The sequence below is a fragment of the Eriocheir sinensis genome, unplaced genomic scaffold, assembly GCF_024679095.1.
Source record: "Eriocheir sinensis breed Jianghai 21 unplaced genomic scaffold, ASM2467909v1 Scaffold709, whole genome shotgun sequence".
Classification (NCBI taxonomy): Eukaryota; Metazoa; Arthropoda; class Malacostraca; order Decapoda; family Varunidae; genus Eriocheir; species Eriocheir sinensis.
The window spans coordinates 36,533-60,044 of NW_026112064.1; the positions used below are offsets into that span (position 1 = coordinate 36,533).

The following is a 23,512-nucleotide window of genomic DNA, read 5'->3' on the forward strand; positions in this document are numbered from 1 at the left end:
CAAGTGCCAGGTCCTTCAAGTTGGAACAAGATATAAGAAGTTCGATTACGAAATGCGTGGCGTTAAACTCAAAAGCGTTCAATGCGTTAATGACCTGGGGCTCAAAATCGCGTCAAACCTCAAATTCTCACAGTAATGCATCTATGCAGCAAATAAAGCGAACAGAATGTTGGGCTTCATTAATAGAAACTTGTTTTATTCAAGAATAAAGATGTAAAACTTCCGTTCAACAATAGTGTAGTCAGACCCCAAGTGGAATATGCGGTACAGTTTGGTCTCCCCACCATGCAAAGGACATTGCTATATTAAAAGTTGCTCAGCATCGGGCAACAAAAATGATCCCTTCCTTGCGCAACAAATCCTACGAAGAAAAGCTTTCTACCCTTAATATGTTCTCTCTTGAGAAACCTCGCTTCCGAGGAAAACTGATCGAATGTTATAAAATTCTTAATGGTTTCACGAATGTAGACATATCAAAATTGTTTATGATCGATGACACTTTGAGAACGAGGAACACTGGCATAAAACTCGAATGTAGACAAGTAAATTCAGATTGCACCAAATTTTTCTTAACCAACGTTGTAATGCGAGAAAGGAATAAGCTCCCATCTTCTGTGGTCTGGTGTAACACGACTGACTCTTTTAAAACAAGCTCGACCGTTACTTCCTTGAACTTAATATTAACTAGAATAGAAATGCAACGCTCTGGAGCCATACGATTAATGTAGAATCACTTAGGTTTAAGGACTGACCACCTAGTCTGGACCATGGGTTCTGATTTTCTATGTAAATCTCTCTCTCTCTCTCTCTCTCTCTCTCTCTCTCTCTCTCTCTCTCTCTCTCTCTCTCTCTCTCTCTCTCTCTCTCTCTCTCTCTCTCTCTCTCTCTCTCTCTCTCTCTCTCTCTCTCCCAAAAGACAGTAACTTTGAAAATTTGTGCGTGCTAGTAAACATAGCAAAAATGAATCTAAATATATATGTCACCTACATGCCTCCGGGGCAGTCACTCGAAAATGATGTTGAAATGTACAGCGCTTTAAGGCAGTCACTTAATAACAGCGACTCGCTGATATTGGGAGGCTTTAATCTCCCTCATATTGACTGGGCGACTGTCGGGTGCAGAAGGCGAGTCACATAGAATGATCGAATTTTATGGAAACTTACCTAGGCCAAATTGTTTTTGAACGAACTCGACAAAATAATATACTAGACCGTGTTATAGCGACCCAAGATAACCTTGTCAGTAATGTTACGGTAGGAGAACACTTTTTTTTTTTTTTTTACAGAAAAGGACAGTTCAAGGGCGTGTAAAAAAAAAATAATGAAAAAAAAAAAGCCCGCTACTTACTGCTCCGGAATAGATTACAGAGGAGTGGCCAAAAAGAGAGGTCAATTTCGGGAGGAAAGGTGTCCTGATACCCTCCTCTTGAAAGAGTTCAAGTCGTAGGCAGGAGGAAATGCAGATGAAGGAAGATTGTTCCAGAGTTTACCAGCGTGAGGAAGAAACATTGAAGATGCTGGTTAACTCTTGCATAAGGGGTTTGGACAGTATAGGGATGAGCTTGATTAGAAATTCGTGTCAGGCGAGGCCGCAGGAGGCGGGGAGGCATGCAGTTAGCAAGTTCAGAAGAGCAGTCAGCGTGAAAATATCGATAGTAGATAGAAAGAGAGGCAGCATCGCGACGGAATTTAAGAGGTAGAAGACTATCGGTAAGAGGAGGAGAGCTGATGAGACGAAGAGCCCTAGACTCCATTCTGTCCAATAGAGCAGTGTGAATGGAGCCCCCCCACACGTGAGATGCATACTCCATACGAGGGCGGACAAGGCCCCTGTATATGGGTAGTAACTGTGCGGGGGAGAAGAACTGGCGGACACGATACAGAACGCCTAACCTCGAGGAAGCTGATTTAGTGAGAGAGGAGATGTGAAGTTTCCAGTTAAGATTTTGAGTTAAAAATAGACCAAGGCTATTTAGTGCTGAAGAAGGTGACAGCTGAGTGTTGTCGAAGAATAGGGGATAGGTGTTTGGAAGATTGTGTTGAGTTGATAGGTGAAGAAATTGAGTTTTTGAGGCACTGAAGGACACAAGGTTACTTCTACCCCAATCGTAAATGATAGCCAGGTCTGAGTTTAAGCGGTCTGCAGCCTGCAGTCTTGAGTCATGTACTTCCTGTTCGGATGGTCTTCTATTGAAAGAAGTTGAATAATGCAGAGTGGAGTCATCAGCGTATGAGTGGACAGAACAGTTTGTTATGGAAATAAGATCATTGATGAATAACAGGAAGAGAGTGCGTGATACGACAAGGCCCTGTGTAACACCACTGTTAATAGGTTTAGGGGAAGAACAGTGACCGTCTACCACCACAGAGATTGAACGGCCATAAAGGAAACTGGAGATAAAGGATAGAGTGAGGGATAGAATCCGAAAGAGGTCAGTTTAGAAAGCAAAAACTTCTGCCAGAGTCTATCGAAAGCTTTCGATATGTCTAGCGCATCTGAGAAAGTTTCACCGAAACGGCTAAGAGAGGATGATCAAGAGTCAGTTAAGAGAACAAGAAGATCGCCAGTAGAACGCCCTTTGCGGAACCAATACTGGCGATCAGATAGAAGGTTAGAAGTGGTAAGGTGCTTTTGAAACTTCCGGCTAAGGATTGATTCAAAAGCTTTAGATAGAGAGGAAAGTAAAGTTATTGGGCGGTAGTTTGAGGGATTGGAACAGTCATCCTTTTTAGTCACAGGCTGTACGAAGGCGTACTTCCAGCAGGAAGGAAAGGTAGATGTTGAAAGGCAGAGACGAAAGAGTTTCACCAGGCAGGGTGTCAGCACGGAGGCACTGTTTTTTAAGGACAATAGGAGACATTCCATCAGGTCCATAAGCCTTCTGAGAGTTGAGGGCAGATAGGGCATAGAAAACATCACTCCTAAGAATCTTAATAACAGGCATAAAGGAATCAGAGGGGGGATGAGTAGGAGGAATATGCCCAGAATCGTCCAGAGGGGAGTTGCTACAGAAAGTTTCATAGAAGACCTCAGCCTTAGAGATAGATGAGACGGCGGTGCTGCCATCAGGGTTAAGGAGAGGAGGGAAATATGAAGAAGTGAAATTGGAGAAGATATTTTTGGCTAGGTGCCTGAAGTCACGGGAAGAATTAGAGAAAGCAAGGTTTTGAAATGTTCTATTTATGAAAGACGTTTTAGTAAGTCAAAGAAAAGATTTGGCACGATTCCGAGCTGAAATATAAAGGTAATGGTTAGAAGGAGTGCGAAGGCTCTGGTACCTTTTGTTAGCTGCCTCTCCATCTTTGACAGCATGAGAACAAGCATGATTAATTAAGCCAAGGTTTTCTAGCATGAGGAGTAGAGAAAGTACTTGTAATGTATACCTCTGTTCCACCTCTGTAATGCGCTGGGCACACACAGAGGGGTCTCTCTCCTGGAAGCAGTAGTCATTCCACGGGAAATCGGAAAAGTACATCTTCAGGTCGTCCCACCGAGCTGAAGCAAAATGCCAGAGGCATCGCCTCTTCGGTGCGTCCAGAGGATGTACAGGAGCGATTGGACTAAATGTATCTCCTCCCTTATTTACGGACCGATTTCTTTCACTCAAAAAACATTTTAATCAGGCAGGATTGGAGATCAACGCTTGCTGTCATTTGCTTTTATGCAATATTAAAAAATGCTTTTAATGTTCGATGAAATAATTAAAAAAAATTGACAAATATTTTTCATAAATCAAAAAACTTAAAACAAGAGTTTCGCTAGCAAACCCTATTCCTTACACATACTTTCATAAGCGGCAGTAGGAGATATGTGTATAAGAAGAAGTTCAAAGGAGGAGATATATTTTAAAGTGCAAAATCATGGTTTTAAGATATCAAGCGATGAGGTTTAAATATTTTTCTTAATTTTTCCTATTCCACCTAGGGACTTGAAATCCACAGGATATATACATCAGGATATGAAGACAACAGCAGACATGGTTTCCCTTACTTACTCTCATTGATTGTGTAAACAGGCTACTTTGTTTACTCTAGGTTACATCTTTTTTTACGGGGTCACAAATCCACGTACTCGAATTTTACCAAATTTCGCCATTTTTCAAAGTAAAAAAAGTGTTCTACTATGTAATATTAATAAAATATAGTTAAAAAAAGACACTTGAGGCGGATACATTGAGTATTTTGTTGGATTTATGAAAAATAAAATTCTATGGATATATATGAAAATATAATAGTATGAGTGCTAAAATTTCCCTTTTTTTTGGGGGGGGGCCAGTAATGAGAGAGAACCTAAGAGTTTCATGACAGACCAAGAAAAAAAAATCCTAAAATTAAATTGGGGTAAAAACACGGATTGCAGCCCGTAACTCGGCGCGGAAACTCATTGCAGCACGTTGCATTGCATTTTGTATACCACTGTATTTTTTTTTATCAGATTCATTTATATACCAAAAGAAAGAGAATAATTCACAGAATTTTATAAGCCGAGAATACAATAAAAATGTTTTTTTCAGGCTGACCTTTTACAAGGAGAGAAAATTGTCTTACAGGAAGAAGAAAGAGCAAAGCACGCCCGAAAACATTAGACTTTTACCATGAAGACAGGCGGGGAGTAAAACGATTAGTATGTCAGGCAAAGCGTAGATATGAAGAAAACATTGCAGCCAACTGTAAAAATAATCCGATATCCTTCTTCAGTTTCATAAACAACAGGAATGCGATCAGAAGTGGAATCGGATGTCTAACAAACAGTGATGGTGAACTAGTGACTGACAGCCAACACGTTGCGAACTAATTAAATAATTACTTTTCCTCGGTGTTTAATACTTGCAGTCTTCCCACCACTACCACCAACGGCAGCGACGACAACAGTACTAACGTAAATCTCGTTCATGCATACACTAACTTTGTAATAACTACCAATGAAGTACTAAAAGCTCTCCAGTCCCTTAAAACAAATAAGAGTTCCGGACCTGACAAAGTATTTCCTATACTGCTTAAAGAAACAAAGAGCAAAATACTCTCCCCTCTAACAACCGTTCTCAATATGTGCTTGCGACAAGGTATCATCTCTTCGGATTAGAAAATGGCTAATGTAACACCGATTTTTAAGAAAGGAGATAAATATATACCGGGATATTACAGGCCCATTAGCCTAACTTCAGTTGTAGGTAAGCTACTCGAGAGCATAATTAGAGACAAAATTTTGAGTCACCTTGAAAACCACTTATTAATTGGGGATTCACAACATGGTTTCCGTAACAAAATATCCTGCCTGCCAAACCTATTGACCAAATCACTGAACGTAATCTATCTTGATTTCCAGAAAGCGTTTGATAAAGTTCCACATCATAAATTACTTAATAAATTAAAGCAATTAGGTATTGACGGTCAAGTACACCAATGGATCGCGAGTTGGTTCCCCAAGGCTCGGTTCTTGGCCCAGGGCTCTTCATTATTTACATCGACGATGTGGAGGTTGGACTCAATAATCTCATTAGTAAATTTGCAGACGACACAAAGACTGGTAACTCGGTTCTCACTGAGAAAAACAGACAAAGCCCCCAAGAAAATTTGCATAAAATATCGGCTTGATCTGATAGATGGGAGATGCCCTAATGTAGACAAGTGCCAGGTCCTTCAAGTTGGAACAAGAAATAAGAAGTTCAAATACGAAATGCGCGGCGTCAAACTCAAAAGCGTTCAATGCGTCAAGGACCTGGGTGTTAAAACCGCGTCAAACCTCAAATTCTCACAGCAATGCATCGATGCAGCAAATAAAGCGAAGAGAATGTTGGGCTTCATTAAAATAAACTTTTCATTCAAAAATAAAGAAGTAATACTTCCGCTCTTCAATAGTTTAGTCAGACCCCACTTGGAATATGCGGTACAGTTTTGGTCTCCCCATCATGCAAAGGACTTTGCTAAATTAGAGGGTGTTCAACGTCGGGAAACAAAAATGATCCCTTCCATACACAACAAACCCTACGACGAGAGGCTTTCCACCCTTAACAATGTTCTCTCTTGAGAAACGTCGCCTCCGAGGAAAACTGATCGAATGTTTTAAAATACATAATGGATTCACGAATGTGGGCAAATCTAAATTGATTATGATTGATGACACTTTGCGTACGAGGTACAATGGCACAAAACTTAAATGTAGACAAGTAAATTCAAACTAACCAAATTTTTCTTCACCAACGTTGTAGTGCGAGAATGGAGTAAGCTCCCACCTTCAGTGGTCCAGTGTAACACGATTGACTCTTAAAAACAAGCTCGACCGACCATTCCTTCAACTTAATATTAACTAGAGTTGAAATGCAAAGTTCTGGAGTCATCTGATTAATGTAGAAATTAGGTTTAATAACAGACCCCCTAGTCTAGACCATAGGGTCTGTGTAGTCTGACTTTCTATGTAAATTCTCTCTCTCTCTCTCTCTCTCTCTCTCGTAGCGCGAGAATTGAATAAACTCCCACCTTCAGTACTACGTATGCAGTACGATTAAATAATTTAAAAACAAGCTCGACCGCCACTTCCTACAACTTGATATTCTCAATAAAGTCGAAATGCATAGTCTTGGTGACATTAAACATTAGATTTAGCAGGATTTCACTTAGGTTTAAGGACAGACAATCTAGTCTGGACTAAAGTCTATGTAATATTTCTGTAAATACGTTGAACAATCTCTCTCTCTCTCTCTCTCTCTCTGTGAGTGTGTGTGTGTGTGTGTGTGTGTGTGTGTGTGACCCGAGCGTCAAAGAGGAAAGGTCAAGGCCGGTTACATGCTCCCGCTTTGTCAAGTGCCCTCACTTCTTTCAACGATCCTCATGGACTGGGATACGCTGTTCAAAGTGTATTTTGTACTCGCCGCCGTTACAAAGTAATGCTTGCCTGTCGAATTGGCGAGCCCGCTGTGTGCTGTGAGCTAAGTGCTCTACCGTGTGCTGTTTTCCTGAGTGTTGTATGATGTCAGTGGGTACTGTGTGCTGCGCAGTCTCTTGTGCTGTGCCGAGTGCTGTGCTGTGTATTGTTCTATGTACGAGTGTGCTGAGTGCTGTATTGTGTGCGTGTGTGCTGGGGGCGAGGTGCTGAGTGCTGTGCTGTGTAAGTGTGTGCGGGGTGCGAGGTGGTGAGTGTTGTGCTGTGCTGTGTGTGTGTGTGCTGGGGGAGAGGTGCTGAGTGCTGTGCTGTGTAAGTGTGTGCAGGGTGCGAGGTTGTGAGTGTTGTGCTGTGTTGTGTGCGTGTGTGCTGGGTGCGAGGTACAGAATACCGTGCTGTGCTGTGTGCATTTGTGTGGGTGCTGGGTTGTGTGTGCTGATGTGATGGGGGCGTGGTTCTGAGTGATGTGTGCGTGTGTGCGGGGGTGCTGAGTGTTGTGCTGAGATGTGGTGTGTGCGAGTGTGAAGAGTGTTGTGCTGTGTGCTAGAAAGAATTGAGCGTCGGTCCATCAGTCTATATAGCGGCGAGAGCTGCCTACGTGTGACGTGTCAGCCGTGATACACCCCCGCGTAGTGACACTTCATGAATGTAGTCCTTTCAAATTATAAAATACAAATACTTGTGCCATTATTTGCTTTAATATAGAGAAGAAAATAACGCAGAACTATTAAAGACCGTCTTATTTCCAAAATCGTATTGATCCATGGGCGTTCTGGATATTACTGACTTAGGAACTAGTTTCTGTGGTGTAGTGCAAGGCAGCTATGAGGCCAAGTCTGCCTAGGAAGCCCTCTTGAAACAATAACAGGGGACTAAGAAAGTTTCAAGGCACCTCTGTTTTTAAGTCTGTTTTTCTCAGTAAATTGTTATGAATCGGTAACTAAAACCTTAACACGTGTGAAGCAAATGAAGTATCCTATGCACTCCGGAAGCTGTTTTTTCAGTGTATTAGAAACTGTAGTTAGCTAGATTAACCATATATATATATATATATATATATATATATATATATATATATATATATATATATATATATATATATATATATATATATATATATATATATATGGCCAGAAAAAAAGGTTACCGATTTTTTCTTTTTACAACAAAGGAGACAGCTCAAGGACACACAAAAAAGCAAACAAAAAAAGCCCGCTACTCGTTGCTCCTAAAAAAAAGAATCAAAAGAGGTGGCCGAAAGAGAGATCAATTTCGGGATGAGAGGTGTCCTGATACCCTCCTCTTCAAAGAGTTCAAGTTGTAGGCAGGAGGAAATACAGATGAAGGTAGATTGTTCCAGAGTTTACCAGCGTGAGGGATATAAGAGTGAAGATGCTGGTTAACTCTCGCATAAGGGGTTTGGACAGTATAAGGATGAGCATGCGTATAAAAGCGTGTGCAGCGGGGCCGCGGAACGGGGGGCGGCATGCACTTAGCAAGTTCAAAAGAGCAGTCAGCGTGAAAATAGCGATAGAAGATAGAAAGAGAGGCAACATCGCGACAGAATTTAAGAGGTAGAAGACTATCAGTAGGAGGAGGAGAGGTGATGAGACGAAGAGCTTTAAGCCCCGTTCACACTGTGCCAACTCTGGGCCAAGACAACCCACGACTCTAGGGTACACGAGGTCTTGGGTGTTGATGTGAAAGGGTCGGGCATGTCTTGAAAGAGGTCTTGAGACTGCTGCGCCGACGTCGTGACGAGATTCTGGAGTCGTGAGGGTTAGCGCAAAAAAGTATTCCATGCTAAACTTTCACGACAGGAGTCGGCAAGAGTCTAGACCAACCGTAACTTCAGGGTGAGGTCTGAGGGAGGTCTGAGGCTGTCGTGATGACTGTCGTCAATAATCTTGGCTTGTCTTGTGACAGTCGTGACGACTGTCGGGGCCATTTTTCAATTTTTTACCGTTTCCTGTCGGCACAGTCGTCTGTCCCGACTACTTAAGAATGATGAGGGACTGTCGTGACGACAGCCTTCGCCTAACGAAGGACGTTCGTGACGACTGTCGGCTCAGAAATATAGGCTAACACTTCCGCCATCAAGAACTGTATATTTTTATTTTGCAATCATTAGCAGAATAACAACTTCTGGGCATGGTTACGTTTCGCTGGCACAAACTTGGGAGCCACACAGTACGCACGCACTACTTTTGCCTCGATTTTTTTTGTGTTGAATGACACAACTAGGGTTGCCACACTGAGGTGAAAAAATGTGGAATGCAACATCTCACTCTCCAATACGGAATGGATCCATATTTAAAGGAACGGGTGGCAACCCTAAAATTTATCGAGCATGCAATGAGTGACAGCCGCAGCACGCTGCTGGTGGAAGCGAGAGGGAGGGGGGAGGGACGTTTCGTCGCGTATTTTACACGTATTTTAGGACGAACCGTTGACAAATTTTACGGGCTGGTTTTGTGATTAACCGAAAAATGCGCTCACTATTATTTTAAGATACTTAATTTTATCTGCTTGACCATTCAGATAAAAAATACCGTACGGAACAAATGTCGTTCCGTATTGGTTCAAAACGGAACGATACATTTCATTCTCGAATACAGAGCGACTCCGTATTTTACGGAGCGGCAAGGCTGCCGCCAAGACAGTCGTCAAGACAGTCGCGAAGACCATCAGGAAGACCGTCGGCCAACTCCTTGGCAACTGTCGGCCAGCTAGTCGGCCAACTAGTTGACAGACAATCTGGAAGACTGTCGTCAAGACCGTCAAGACTGTCGGCCAATCGGTCGGCAGATTCGTGGTTGTCATAGACATGGCGCCATTTAAAAAAATGACCGTTGAGACTCGTCTTGAGACTAGTTAGCAGCATGCCGCAGACATTCTGCCAACTAGTTGGCCGAGTGTCCCAGACAGTCGGAGATCATGGTATCCGACACCAAGACGCCCCCAAAAATGATTGGAGCGTGGGAGTTGACTTGTCAAATGCAGAAGTCGCTTGGTTGTCTTGGCCCAGAGTCGGCACAGTGTGAACGGGGCTTTAGACTCCACTTTATCCAGAAGAGCTGTGTGAGTAGAGCCCCCCCACACGTGAGATGCCTACTCCATACGAGGGCGGACAAGGCCCCTGTATATGGATAGCAACTGTTCGGGGAAGAAGAACTGGGGGAGATGATACAGAACGCCCAACCTCTAGGAAGCTGATTTAGCGAGAGAGGAGATATGAAGTTTCCAGTTGAGGTTTGGAGTTAAGGATAGACCGAGGATATTTAGTGTTGAAGAAGGTGACAGCTGAGTGTTGTCGAAGAATAGGGGATAGGTGTTTGGAAGATTGTGTCGAGTTGATAGGTGGATAAATTGAGTTTATGAGCTATTGAAGGGCACAAGGTTCCTTCTACCCAATCGGAAATGATAGCAAGGTCTGAGGTTAAGCGACAAGCTCTGAGGGTGTTGTGGTACTGTGTGCTGGCTTCGGCCGTAGCATTCTCTTTCATCAAATTATAATTCCTTTTTTTTAGGTTTACTGCCCTTTTTATTTCTCTGGCCATCAACGGTGGATCTATGGCCCCATTTACTCGCCTGGATTTCGTAGGCACTGTAGCCTTCTCTACTTGCAACAGCTTATCTTTGAAGACGTTCCACGCGTTGTCGATTGTATTGTCGGTGATGCCAAGTTGGTCCCAGGTCGTAGGGGGAAGCAGTGCACGGGCTAAGTTGAAATTTCCTTTTTTGTAATCTGGTATCACTGACGGATTATCTACGAGTTTGTGACATATGTTGATATTAAAACGGATTAAGTGGTGATCGCACCCATTAAGTTTCTCACCAACTGTACAGTCGCGAATGAGGTCGGGGTCGCTTACTAATACCAGATCCAGCAGATTGTTTTCTCTTGTTGGTTGAGTTACAACTTGAGTGAGGAACGAATCCTCCACCATTTCTAAAATCCTGTTACCCTCTTGATCTCCAGTCATCAGTCCCCAGTCAATGTTAGGGCAATTAAAGTCCCCAATTATAATTGCTTCATTGCTTTGTGTTAGAGAGTGAATCTCTTCGTAGAGGGCAGTGTCATCGGTTGCCTGTTGTTTCGGAGGCCTGTATACGGTTGCAAGTGTTAGTTTCTTGTTATTTGCGGTTATTTCCACATAGACAGAATCGTATTTCTCTGCGTCCTGTTTGTCTATTTTTATGGCAGGGAGTGTACTTTTTACGTAGCAAACTACTCCTCCTCCTTTCTTGTGCTTTCGAGTTTTGTGGAAGCTTTCGTACCGAGGGAATGACAGTTCGGATTCTAGATGGGTAGACAACAGAGAGAGGGATATAAGCCGAAAGATGGCAGCTTAAGGAGCAAATACTTGTGCCAGACTCTTTCGAAGGCTTTCCATATGTCTAGCGCAACTGAGAAAGTTTCACCGAAACAGCTAAGAGAGGATAACCAAGAGTCAGTTAAAAGAGCAAGAAGATCGTTAGTAGATCGTCCCTTGCGGGACCCATACTGGCGATCAGATAGAAGGTTAGAAGTGGAAAGGTGCTTTTGGATCTTCCGGTTAAGGATTGATTCAAAAGCTTTAGATAGACAGGAAAGTAAAGCTATAGGGCGGTAGTTTGAGGGACTGGAACGGTCACCCTTCTTATGCACAGGCTGTACAAAGGCATCCTTCCAGCAGGAAGGAAAGGTAGATGTTGACAGGCAGAGACGAAAGAGTGTCACCAGGCAGGGTGTCAGCACGGAAGCACAGTTTTTAAGGACAATAGGAGGCACTTCAGCAGGTCCATAAAGGCGGTGTCACACTAGCATTTTTTCCGTCAACTTTTTCCGTCTTTTTTCTGAAAATCGTCGATATCTTGGCTGCGGCCTGTCACACACAAACGGTATTTCGTCTGAAACTTTCCATCGGCACAGACCAAGGAATGTAAACAAACATGGAGTCCACGCTGCGGCAAAGATACGCTGTTCGAGCTCGATCTGAACCTAATACTGTGTATTGTGAGACTTAGACGAGCTAAACAAGCCAAAAAGCGTGCATGGATGCGCTCATGGTTGGCTCGTCGGGAAAGAGAAAGTGTGTACCACAGGCTGTTAAAAGAGCTGTGTTTAGAGGATCATGAGACTGAAGAATTGGATCAGATTGGACAAGAGCCAGTACCACAGACTTCTGGAGTTAGTGACACCTCTTATTGCCAGAAGTGACACCAGGATGAGGAGGGCTGTCACTGCAGGAGAGCGTTTGAGACAGGTTGAAGCCACGCGGAAAGTCTCGGTCTTGGTCTTAGAAATGTAAACAAAGGCGGAAATTTGCAGGCGGAAACGATCCTGATCGTCTGACAAATTCATGCGATAAGTTCATGCGGAACGATGAAAAATCGACGGAAATAGCATTAATCGACGGAAAAAGTGCTAGTGTGACACCGCCTTAAGCCTTCTGAGAGTTGAGGCCAGAGAGTGCATAGAAAACATCATTATGAAGAATCTTAATAACAGGCAGAAAGGTGTCGGAGTGGGTATGAGTAGGAGGAATATCCCCATAATCGTCCAGAGTGGAGTTCTTACAGAAAGTTTGAGCGAAGAGTTCAGCCTTAGAGATAGATGAGACGGCAGTGCTCCCGTCAGGGTTGAGGAGAAGAGGGAAAGAGAGAGAAATGAAATTGGTGGAGATATTTTTGGCTAGGTGCCAGAAGTCACGGGAAGAATTAGAAAAAGCAAAGTGTTGACATTTTCTATTGATGAAAGAGGTTTTGGTAAGTCAGAGAATAGATTTGGCACGATTCCGGGCTGAAATGTAAAGTTCATGGTTAGTAGGAGTGCGAAGGCTCTGGTACCTTTAGTAGGAGTGCGTACTCTTGAAATTTTATAGGATTTCATCCAGGCGATCACTGTCGTATCATCCACCACCTCTGTACCAGGCGGTGGCTGAATCGACAGAGTAACACCACCGCGTTCAGGAGGACGCGAGTTCAATCCCCGCCCGTTGACACCAAGCTGGGATTTTTCAGGCGCCGCCGAGTGGCTTAAAACTACCCACATGCTGTCCAGAAGACCACCTATCAACCCGGACTCTAGATTCTAGGATTAAAGATGAGCTCCGGGAGGGCAGCATGAGCCAATGCAAGATGGCGCCACTATAAACACTCGCCTGCGCCAGAACGGGCTGGGCCGACCATCAGGACCCACCGGGAAGAAGCCTTGGGCCGACCATCAGGCCCCACCGGGAAAAAGCCCACCGGTGCTATAGGCCGAGCCGTAAAAAAAAAAAAAAAAAACACCGCCTCCACCCCGCCAGCGACAGAGGACGCCTCGTCACGGGGGCGTGACAGAGGTATCCTGAAGAGAACGGACTTAACCACAATGAGGGGAGGTGCCAGTCCCGCCCGCAGCGCCATGTATCCTACTCAATGCTTCAACAGATTTGTCAAACTGGAAGAGGAAGAGGTGCAGCAGCCCACATTCTGGGTTGAGGACTCCATTCTGTGGAAGAGTCCCCCGAGGACGTTGCAGCTGCTGTTACCCTGGAGCGGGATTTGATAGCATCACAGCTGCCCTCGACGAGGTCTCCGCCGAGGCTTTTTTTTTTTTTTTTTTTTTACAAAGGAGACAGCTCAAGAGCACACACACAAAAAGAAAACAATAATAAAAAAAAGCCCGCTACTCGTTGCTCCCAAAAAAAGAATCAAAAGAGGTTTCCGAAAGCATGGTCAAGTTCGGGAGGAGAGGTGTCCTGATACCCTCTTTTTGAAAGAGTTCAAGTCGTAGGCAGGAGGAAATACAGATGATGGAAAGTTGTTCTAGGGTTTACCAGCGTGAGGGATTAAAGAGTGAAGATGCTGGTTAACTCTTGCATAAGGGGTTTGGACAGTATAGGGATGAGCATAAGTAGAAAGTCGTGTGCAGCGGGACCGCGGGAGGGGGGTAGGAATGCAGGTAGCAAGTTCAGAAGAGCAGTCAGCGTGGAAATATCGATAAAAGATAGAAAGAGAGGCAACATCGCGGCGGAAGAGGTAGAAGACTATCAGTAGGAGGAGGAGAGCTGATGAGACGAAGAGGCTTAGACTCCACTTTGTCCAGTGAGTGGAGTCTCCCCACACGTGAGATGCATACTCCATACGAGGGCGGACAAGGCCCCTGTATATGGATAACAACTGCGCGGGGGAGAAGAACTGGCGGAGACGATACAGAACGCCCAACCTCGAGGAAGCTGATTTAGCGAGAGAGGAGATAATTTTGAAGTTTCCAGTTGAGATTTTGAGTTAAGGATATACCGAGGATGTTTAGTGTTGAAGACGGTGACAGCTGATTGTTGTCGATGAATAGAGGATAGGTGTTTGGAAGATTGTGTCGAGTTGATAGGTTGAGAAATTGAGTTTTTGAGGCATTGAAGGACACAATGTTCCTTCTACCCCAATAGGAAATGATAGCAAGGTCTGAGGTTAAGCGTTCTGCAGTCTCTAGTCTGGAGCTGTGTACTTCTTGTTGAGAGGGTCTTCTATTGAAAGAAGTTGAATAATGCGGAGTGGAGTCGTCGGCGTATGAGTGGACAGGACAGTTTGTTATGGAAAGAAGATCATTGATGAATAACAGGAAGAGAGTGGGTGATAGGACAGAGCCCTGTGGAACGCCACTGTTGATAGGTTTAGGGGAAGAGCAGTGACCGTCTACCACCGCAGAGATAGAACGGCCGGAAAGGAAACTGGAGATAAAGGAACAAAGAGAGGGATATAATCCGAAAGAGGGCAGTTTAGAAAGGAGAGACTGGTGCCAGACTCTATCGAAGGCTTTCGATATGTCTAGCGCAACAGAGAAAGTTTCACCGAAACGGCTAAGAGAGGATGACCAGGAGTCAGTTAGGAGAGCAAGAAGATCGCCAGTAGAACGCCCCTTGCGGAATCCATACTGGCGATCAGATAGAAGGTTAGAAGTGGGAAGGTGCTTTTGAATCTTCCGGTTAAGAATTGATTCAAAAGCTTTAGATAGACAGGAAAGTAAAGCTATATGGTGGTAGTTTGAAGGATTGGAGCGGTCACCCTTCTTAGGCACAGGCTGTACAAAGGCATACATCCACTAGGAAGGAAAGATAGATGTTGAAAGGTAGAGACGAAAGAGTTTGACCAGGCAGGGTGTCAGCACAGAAGCATAGTTTTTAAGGACAATAGGAGGCACTCCATCAGGTCCATAAGCTTTCTGAGAGTTGAGGCAAGAAGAATCTTAATAACAGGCATAAAGGAGTCAGAGGGGGGGATGAGTAGGAGGAATATGCCCAGAATCGTCCAGGGTGTTCTTACAGAAAGTTTGAGCGAAGAATTCAGCTTTAGAGACAGATGAGACGGCAGTGCTGCCGTCGGGGTTAAGGAGAGGAGGGAAATAGGAAGAAATGAAATTGGAGGAGATATTTTTGGCTAGATGCCAGAAGCCACGGGAAGAATTAGAAGAAGCAAGGTGTTGACATTTTCTATTAATGAAAGAAGTTTTGGTAAGTCGGAGAATAGATTTTGGCACGATTCCGGGCTGAAATGTAAAGATCAAAGTTAGCTGGAGTTCGAAGGCTCTGGAACCTTTTGTGAGCTGGCTCTCTATCTTTAATAGCACGAGAACAAGTATGATCAAACCAAGCTTTTTAGCATGAGGAGTAGAGAAAGTACGTGGAATGTTTGCATCCATTCCAGAGACAATCACCTCTGTGATGCGCTGAGCACACACAGAGGGGTCTCTCTCCTGGAAGCAGTAATCATTCCACGGGAAATCGGAAAAGTCATCTTCAGGTCGTCCCACCGAGCTGAAGCAAAATGCCAGAAACATCGCCTCTTCGGTGGGTCCAGAGGATGTACAGGAGCGATAGGACAGGATATAGAAATAAGGTTATGATCGGAGGAGCCCAACGGAGAGAACAGTTTGACAGAGTAAGCAGAAGGAATAGAGGTAAGGAAGAGGTCTAGAATGTTGGACCTGTCTCCAAGACGGTCGGGAATACGAGTAGGGTGCTGGACCAACTGCTCTAGGTCGTTGAGGAGAGCAAAGTTGTAAGCTTGTTCACCAGGCTGGTCAGTGAAGGAGGATGAAAGCCAAAGGTGGTGGTGAACAATAACGTATTACTCTTCACCCAAATACTAATGACATCTGCGAGACCCTCTCGGAGGAACTGCAGGATGAGTAATGTAGGCTTATCCAGCAGTTCAAAATTAAATCACCAAACAGTTTAAATTAAGAAATTTTCCCAAGGATGTCAACGGCGAGCGAGGTTTATAACAAGGTCTTCCGTCTTAATAGCCGCTTGAGTACTGTTTGCAGGAAACTCGACGTGGAATTCCTCAACGAATGGGATCACTTCCACGGCCAGGGTGGACTGTTCTAAAGGGACTGTCTGTACCTATCCCTTCCCGAAGCAGCTAGATTTGGATTTCTGCTAAACGATGCAGAGCGCGACTCTCGTTCAAAAAACTGTTCCCGCCTGCGCCCTCCACCCCCTTGTGAAAATGTACGTCATGCTGCCCGTCTAACGCCAAATCGTAATACCGTAAGTAATACCACCTTCATAACTAAACTTATGAGATAATCTAAAAGTCCTAGGTTTCAATGCTCGTAGTCTAAGAAACAAGATCGAATAATTAAGATGTCTTGTTTCAGCAGAAAATTTCGACGTAATTGCTAAGGCGGAAACATTCAATGACACCTCAAATTCTTATTTAATTGCAGAATGCAGCATAGATGGCTACAGTCTCTTCAACAAAGACCACATCAACCGTAGAGGTGGTGGTGTTGCCCTTTATGCCAAAAGCCATTTGCAACCCACAGATATAACACCAAGAGACATTATTGTTTAACTCTTGTGCGTGCGACTAAATACTGTAAAAAAAAAAAATAATAAACATATCCGTCACCTACAGGCATCCGGGGTAATCACTCGCTGAAAATATATGGCGTTTTACAACAATCACTAAGCAGCGAGTCAGCTATGCTCAGAGGCTTTTATTTCCCTCATATTGATTGGACGTAACTCTCCGGTACAGAATGCTTGAAGTTTTAAATTATAATTACCTAAGTTAAATTGGTACTGAACCAACTCGACTAAACACATTAAACACCTAGTTATAGTAACTTTAGAAAATATAGTCAGTAATACTACAGCAGAACATCTCGGTTATTGCGAGCAGAAGTTTGTGCACGCTGACATTAAAGTTCAGACAAAATTAACAGAAAACAACATAATTGCATTTAATAGTAAAAGGACAAATTTCGCATATATCCGACGTAAACTGCCAGAAATGAGACTACCAGACGATTCAAAGACGACTATGACTGCTATTAGAGTTCTCTAGAATGATGGCTTTTCTGACCTCTCTGGTTTGAGTTTCCAGAAAGTTTAGGGACACAATGGAATGCCTCCATTGGATCCCTCTCCTTTCGAGACCGTGCTTCGTGCTGTCACCCTGCCTGGACAAACTCTTTCGTTCCAGCTTTTCAACATCTACCTTTCCTTCCTGCTGGAAGTACGCGTACATACACTTCCTATGCATATAAGGGTGACCGCACTAATCCCTCAAACTACAATCCTATAGCTTTGTTTTTTTGTATGTATAAAGTTTTTGAAACAATTCTTAATAAGATATTATTCAAACGTCTATCAACATTTCTTAATAGGAAATTTCTTGATCATCCATCAATTTATGAACTTCATTCTGATCACCAAAACGGATTCCGCATAGGGCGTATGCTGATAATCTTTTCCCCTTCATAACTGAATCAAGATTATTCTTTCTTACCCGATTCGGTGAGGCTTTTGTTGATGCCGTAGACATCTCGAAAGCTCTGGCACAAATCATTTCTTTTTAAACTAACCTGACGCGGATTCAATATTTCTGTCCTTTTATAGCCAGTTTCCTTTCATACCGATCTAACTACTGTTGTAGACGGTCACTTCTACTCCTACGTTGGTGTTGCACAGTACTGTTCTATCTCAAACTTAATTATTATTTATTATTACTTATTATCAATTCATATTCCGATGACTTCTCTGCATTATTCAACTTCCTTTAACAGACAACCCTCCAAACAGGAATTACATGACTCGAAGCAGGACTCTATAGATCGCTTGACCTTCATCCCAGTTATCTTTTCTGTTAAGGGTGTGTGTATAAAACCAATAGATAAGGGAAACTATGTCCTCATTTTCTTCATATACGGAATAATAATTCCTGTGAATTTCAAGTCCATAGGTGATATTACTAAATAACACTAACAATTAGAACGCCATCGATTGATATATCATAATGTAAGTCATTATCACTTGAAAACTATTTTCTTTTATTAATTCTTACTGTACCATTATTTCTACTTCAGCTTTATAGGAAAATAGAAGAACTTCTACTATGGCAGGTTTTGTTTGAAACAATATTTGATTTTTTAACAAATAAGTATTTGTCGTTGTCTTTTCTTATGATGAACGATAATGTCTTTGTTTTCTATAACCATGCCATAACACATATTGTTTCTCTCTCCTTCCTGATTTATATAATCTTTGAATGAAGCGAACTGGACGAAAAATAAAGGAGAAATAGAATATAAAAGAAAGGCAATGTAACATGGCATCGGCACAACTTTTTACCCCCCTGAAATTAAATTTGGTTAGGGTATCCTGGGTGCCACGGTTTATCCTCGATAGCTTTACCTACATAACTACAAAGGCATATGAACTGCTGGTTACTCAACGTACGAAATCAACGAACCAATTATTCTCTCATGGCCTGCAGCGTAATTTCTAGGTTATAAAAAATAAAAAGAATAAATATGTCGTACTCACATTCTCATTCCTCAAGCCCTTTATCAGGTCCTTAATTCTGTCTGTTAGGTAAATGAATCCCTGGTTGTCATAGTGGCCATAGTCACCGGTATGAATCCAGCCGTCGTCATCCTTTATCTCGGCAGTAGCAGCAGGGTTGTCTACGTAGCCCAGCAGGGTCATCGGGCTCCGAATCCAGAATTCACCAGACTGCCCCGGAGGTAGCATATGCTTGGTTTTCACGTCCTCCACCTGTCCGAATTACATAAACTGCTTTTTATATATATAGACACATTGGACCCTCACACACACACACACACACACACACACACACACACACACACACACACACACACACACACACACACACACACACACACACAGACCTGACCGAAGTCAGACGTGGGTCACGGTGCTGCGAAAGGAGCAGCCATGGGCCAGCCTGTTGGCCTCCCCCCTTCCCCTCCATCCCCCTTTCCCTTTTCATCAAAAACTCAACACCGTAAGAAACCTTTGTGACTTCAAGCTTAATCATGGTGACAGACAGTGAGTGCAGTGCGTTTGTGGTGCCGTGAAGACACTGAAGAGTAGAAATGGCCAATGTGACGTCGACGAGGCTTTGCCATCCAGCAGACGCCCCAAGTGCCCCCAGGTACACCAGCCCGACCATCATGCTGCTGGGAGAATTCGGTTCAGGTGCAGTGCAGTGTTGAGGCCCGTCACTCAGGTGGACTCATGGTTGGGGCAATCAGCACGCCGCTCAACATACGAGGCAGTGCAGTCGTTGGATGTTCCCACGCCTACTGCTTCTCAGTCCACCTCTTCCCGGAGAAATTAACAGGTCATCCCTAAGCCCATAAGCTGAGTGACGGCCGACACCGCTTCTACCTGCACCCCTGCCATCAACTGGGACCTGACCTTTATTGACCCTTGTACTTACTTTGTCAAACTATTCTCTCCGTTGGGCTCCTCCGATCACAACCTTATTTCTGTATCCTGTCCTACCGTTCCTGTACGCCTGTACCCACCGAAGAAGCGATGCTTCTGGCATTTTGCTTCAGCTCGGTGGGTCGATCTGAATATGTACTTCTCCGATTTCCCGTGGAATGATTACTACTTCCTGGAGAGAGACCCCTCTGTGTGTGCCCAGCGCATCACAGAGGTGATTGTCTCTGGAATAGAGGCACAGATTCCACGTTCTTTCTCTACTCCTCATGCTAAAATGCTTTGGTTTAATCACGCTTGTTCTCGTGCTATCGAAGATAGAGAGGGAGCTCTTAAAAGGTACTAGAGCCTTCGCACTCCTGCTAACCATGATCTTTATATTTCTGCCCGGAATCGTGCCAAATCTATTTTTCAACCAACCAAAAGCTATTTCATTAATAGGAATGTCAAAGCCTTGCTCTTTCTAATTTTTCCCGGGACTTCTGGCACCTGGCCAAAAATACCTCGTCCAATTTCACTTCTTCATCTTTCCCTCCTCTCCTTAACCCTGGTGGCAGCACCGCCATCTCATATATCCCTAAGACTGAACTCTTCTCTCAAACTTTCTGTAAAAACTCCACTCTGGATGATTCTGGGCATATTCCTCCTACTCACCCCCTCTCTGACTCCTTTATGCCTGTTATTAAGATTCTTAAAAACGATGTATGCCCTCTTTGGCCTCAACTCTCGGAACGCTTATGGAGCTGATGGAGTGTCTCCTATTGTTCTTAAAAACTGTGCTTCCGTGCTGACAGCCTTCCTTGTCAAACTCTTTCGTCTCTGCCTATCAACATATACCTTTCCTTCCTTCATACAGCCTGTGCCTAAGAAGGGTGACCGTTCCAATCCCTCAAACTACCGCCCTATAGCTGTACTTTCCTGTCTATCTAAGGGTTTTGAATCAATCCTTAGCCGGAAGATTCAAAACCACCTTTCCACTTTTACCTTCTATCTGATCGCCAGTATGGGTTCCGCAAAGGGCGTTTTACTGTAGCAGTCACCGCTCGAATCGCGTGTTCCTTCCCCTCAGTGACACAAAAGAAAATGGAACACTGCAGAGAAAGACTTTAAAATTCTGTGCTTTCATGTTCATCGTCAGTTTCACGACCTCTCTCATCCTGGCATTCGAGCCTCGCAGCGCCTGATGACGTCCCGCTTCATTTGGGAGGGAATTAACAAAGACGTCAGACTATGGACCAAAGCCTGCACTGACTGCCAAGCCTCCAAGGTGACGCAACACACACACTCTCCACCCGGCACCTTCACGCCCGTCACAGAGAGGTTTGACCATGTCCACATCGACCTTGTTGGTCCGCTGCCACCCTCCGCAGGCCACCGCTACATCCTCACCTGCGTGGATCGTTTCACACGGTGGCTCGAGGCCGCCCCCATCGCTGACATCACTACGGACGCCGTCGCCCACGCCTTCATCGCTACTTGGGTCTCCAGGTTCGGCGTCCCTCTCAGCCTCACCTCAGACCGCGGCGGCCAGTTCGAGGCTAACGTGTGGAACAAAGTTATGACCCTCCTCGGCATCCGCCGCTACAGAACGTCAAGCTATCACCCGCAGGCTAACGGCATGGTCGAGCGCTTCCATCGGCAGCTGAAATCCTCCCTCATGGCCTCCACCCAACGCGACAACTGGTCCCTGGCTCTTCCCTTGGTCCTCCTCGGCATCAGGTCCTCCCTGAAGGAAGACCTGCACCACTCCTCGGCTGAGCTAGTGTACGGCACCAACCTCCGGCTCCCAGGCGAACTTCTGGCGCCCACACCTGACACCGCCCCCTGCGGCGTCCAGGACTTCGCCGCCCGCCTCAAAGGTGCCATGAGGAGCCTCCAGCCGGTGCAGCCTCGCTCTTCCCCGGAGAAGACCTTCGTCAACCAGGACCTCGACACCTGCACCCACTTCTTCGTGCGCGTGGATGCCGTTCGGCGGCCCCTGCAGCAGCCCTACCAAGGACCCTACCGCGTCCTGAGACGGACCAGAAAGACTGTCACGATCGACAAACATGGTTCTCAGGACGCGGTCTCCATAAACAGGGTCAAGCCGGCGTACCTGCTGGCCCCAGACCAGACGCCCCATCTCTCCGTCGCCGAAACAACACCGTCTGCACAAGTCCGCACCAGGAAGATATCTTTCCTTCTTTGAAGTCACTAAGGGGGAATGTCTGTAGCAGTCACCGCTCGAATCGCGTGTTCCTTCCCCTCAGTGACACACAAGAAAATGGGGCACTGCAGAGAAAGCCTTTAAAATTCTGTGTTTTCATGTTCATCGTCAGTACTTATCTCTGTCCGCGTCGTGTCTTCAATGTTTATCTTTCTTGTACTCGTTTACCTTTGACTGTCCGTTTATGTCCTTTTGTTGCCCACCGTTACACATTGTTATACACATACCAACACTTAAATGTTAACGTACACAAACAACATTCACAAAAACGCATACCCACCCAAACACCTTTTCTTTGTGTTGTGTTTGTCTCAATGACTTGTTGTATTTTTGTCCAATAAAGTAACCCTGGCGGATATGGCTTTCTCTATCCGTGAACCGATTAGCACTTAGAACACTCGCTACCACCAACACTACTGGCTATCTCCTTGCTCTCTTAACTGACTCCTGATCATCCTCTCTTAGCCGTTTCGGTGAAACTTTCTCAGTTGCACTAGACATATCGAAAGCCTTCGATAGAGTCTGGCACCAGTCTTTGCTTTCTAAACTGCCCTCTTTCGGATTCTATCCTTCTCTTTGTTCCTTTACCTCCAGTTTCCTTTCCGGCCGTTCTATCTCTGCTGTGGGAGACGATCACTGTTGTTCCCCAAAACCTATCAACAGTGGTGTTCCACAGGGCTCTGTTCAATCACCTACTCGCTTCCTGTTCTTCATCAATGATCTTTCCATAACAAAATGGCCTATCCACTCATACGCTGACAACTCCACTCTGAATCATTTAACTTCTATCGAAATAATACCCTCTCAACAGGAATTGCAAGACTCCAGGCTGGAAACATGGAAACATGGAAATGCTGGCAACAGAAAACCTATTGGCTCATTACGAGGTCACCCGCTTTGGTGATTTAATCTGTTCGACCGCCACTTGGGGCTTGATGAGCAAATGAAAGCACCTCGATATTGAGGAGCAGGTGAAAGTACCTCGTTATTCAGATTAATTTTATCAATTTAATGAATCGACCGGACCGTCATTTCGCTGCGAAATGACGGTCGATTCTATATTTAAAGGAGTTGATGGTATTCGCATTTACTACTTCTGAGAGAAGATTGTTCCAGTGGCGGATGACTCGGTTTGAAAAGAAACTCCTTCCAATGTCTGTCTTACTTCGACTCGACTGAATAGGTAAACCGTTATTTCTAGTTCTTGAGTTGGTTTGCAGTTCAAATAATTTGGAGTAATCGACGTTATTGAACTTTTTCATATACTTGAAAACTTGAATCATATCCCCTCGTAGGCGTCTTATCTAGAATGTAAAGAGATTGAGTCGCTTGAGTCGTTCATCGTACGGTTGAGCCCTTAACCCTTACACTGCAAAGCTGCCGTTCATGCGCGCATCTCACACGCCACTTGCCTTCACGACCTCCCCGTCATCACCGCACACTCATTTCATTCACATATTTACATCCTGTGAAGTTTCTGTACATGAAACTGTATTTTATATAGTAGTGCAATACCAATAGTTAGGCATATCATTGCAATTTACTTTATACCTAATGATGACGAACATGTTTTCTAAAAAAAAGTGATGTTTAGCTTAAATTATGTAATGTATGTTTTATAATGTATATATTCTTTCCCTATGTACTCCCTCCCCCCAAAAAAGTAGGCATATTCATCATCAATACAGTATTTCATTGTTAT

General features: G+C 44.3%; 1 protein-coding gene across 1 annotated transcript in view; it reads right to left on the reverse strand.

The window, feature by feature from the left end:
* Nucleotides 1-23,512, reverse strand: part of LOC126994048 (uncharacterized) — a 118,470-nt gene that overhangs the window by 15,409 nt on the left and 79,549 nt on the right. The window contains exon 6 of the mRNA XM_050853287.1: nt 18,681-18,911. The gene's annotated coding sequence lies outside the window, so the exon portion shown is untranslated. The remainder of the gene's footprint in view (nt 1-18,680; nt 18,912-23,512) is intronic.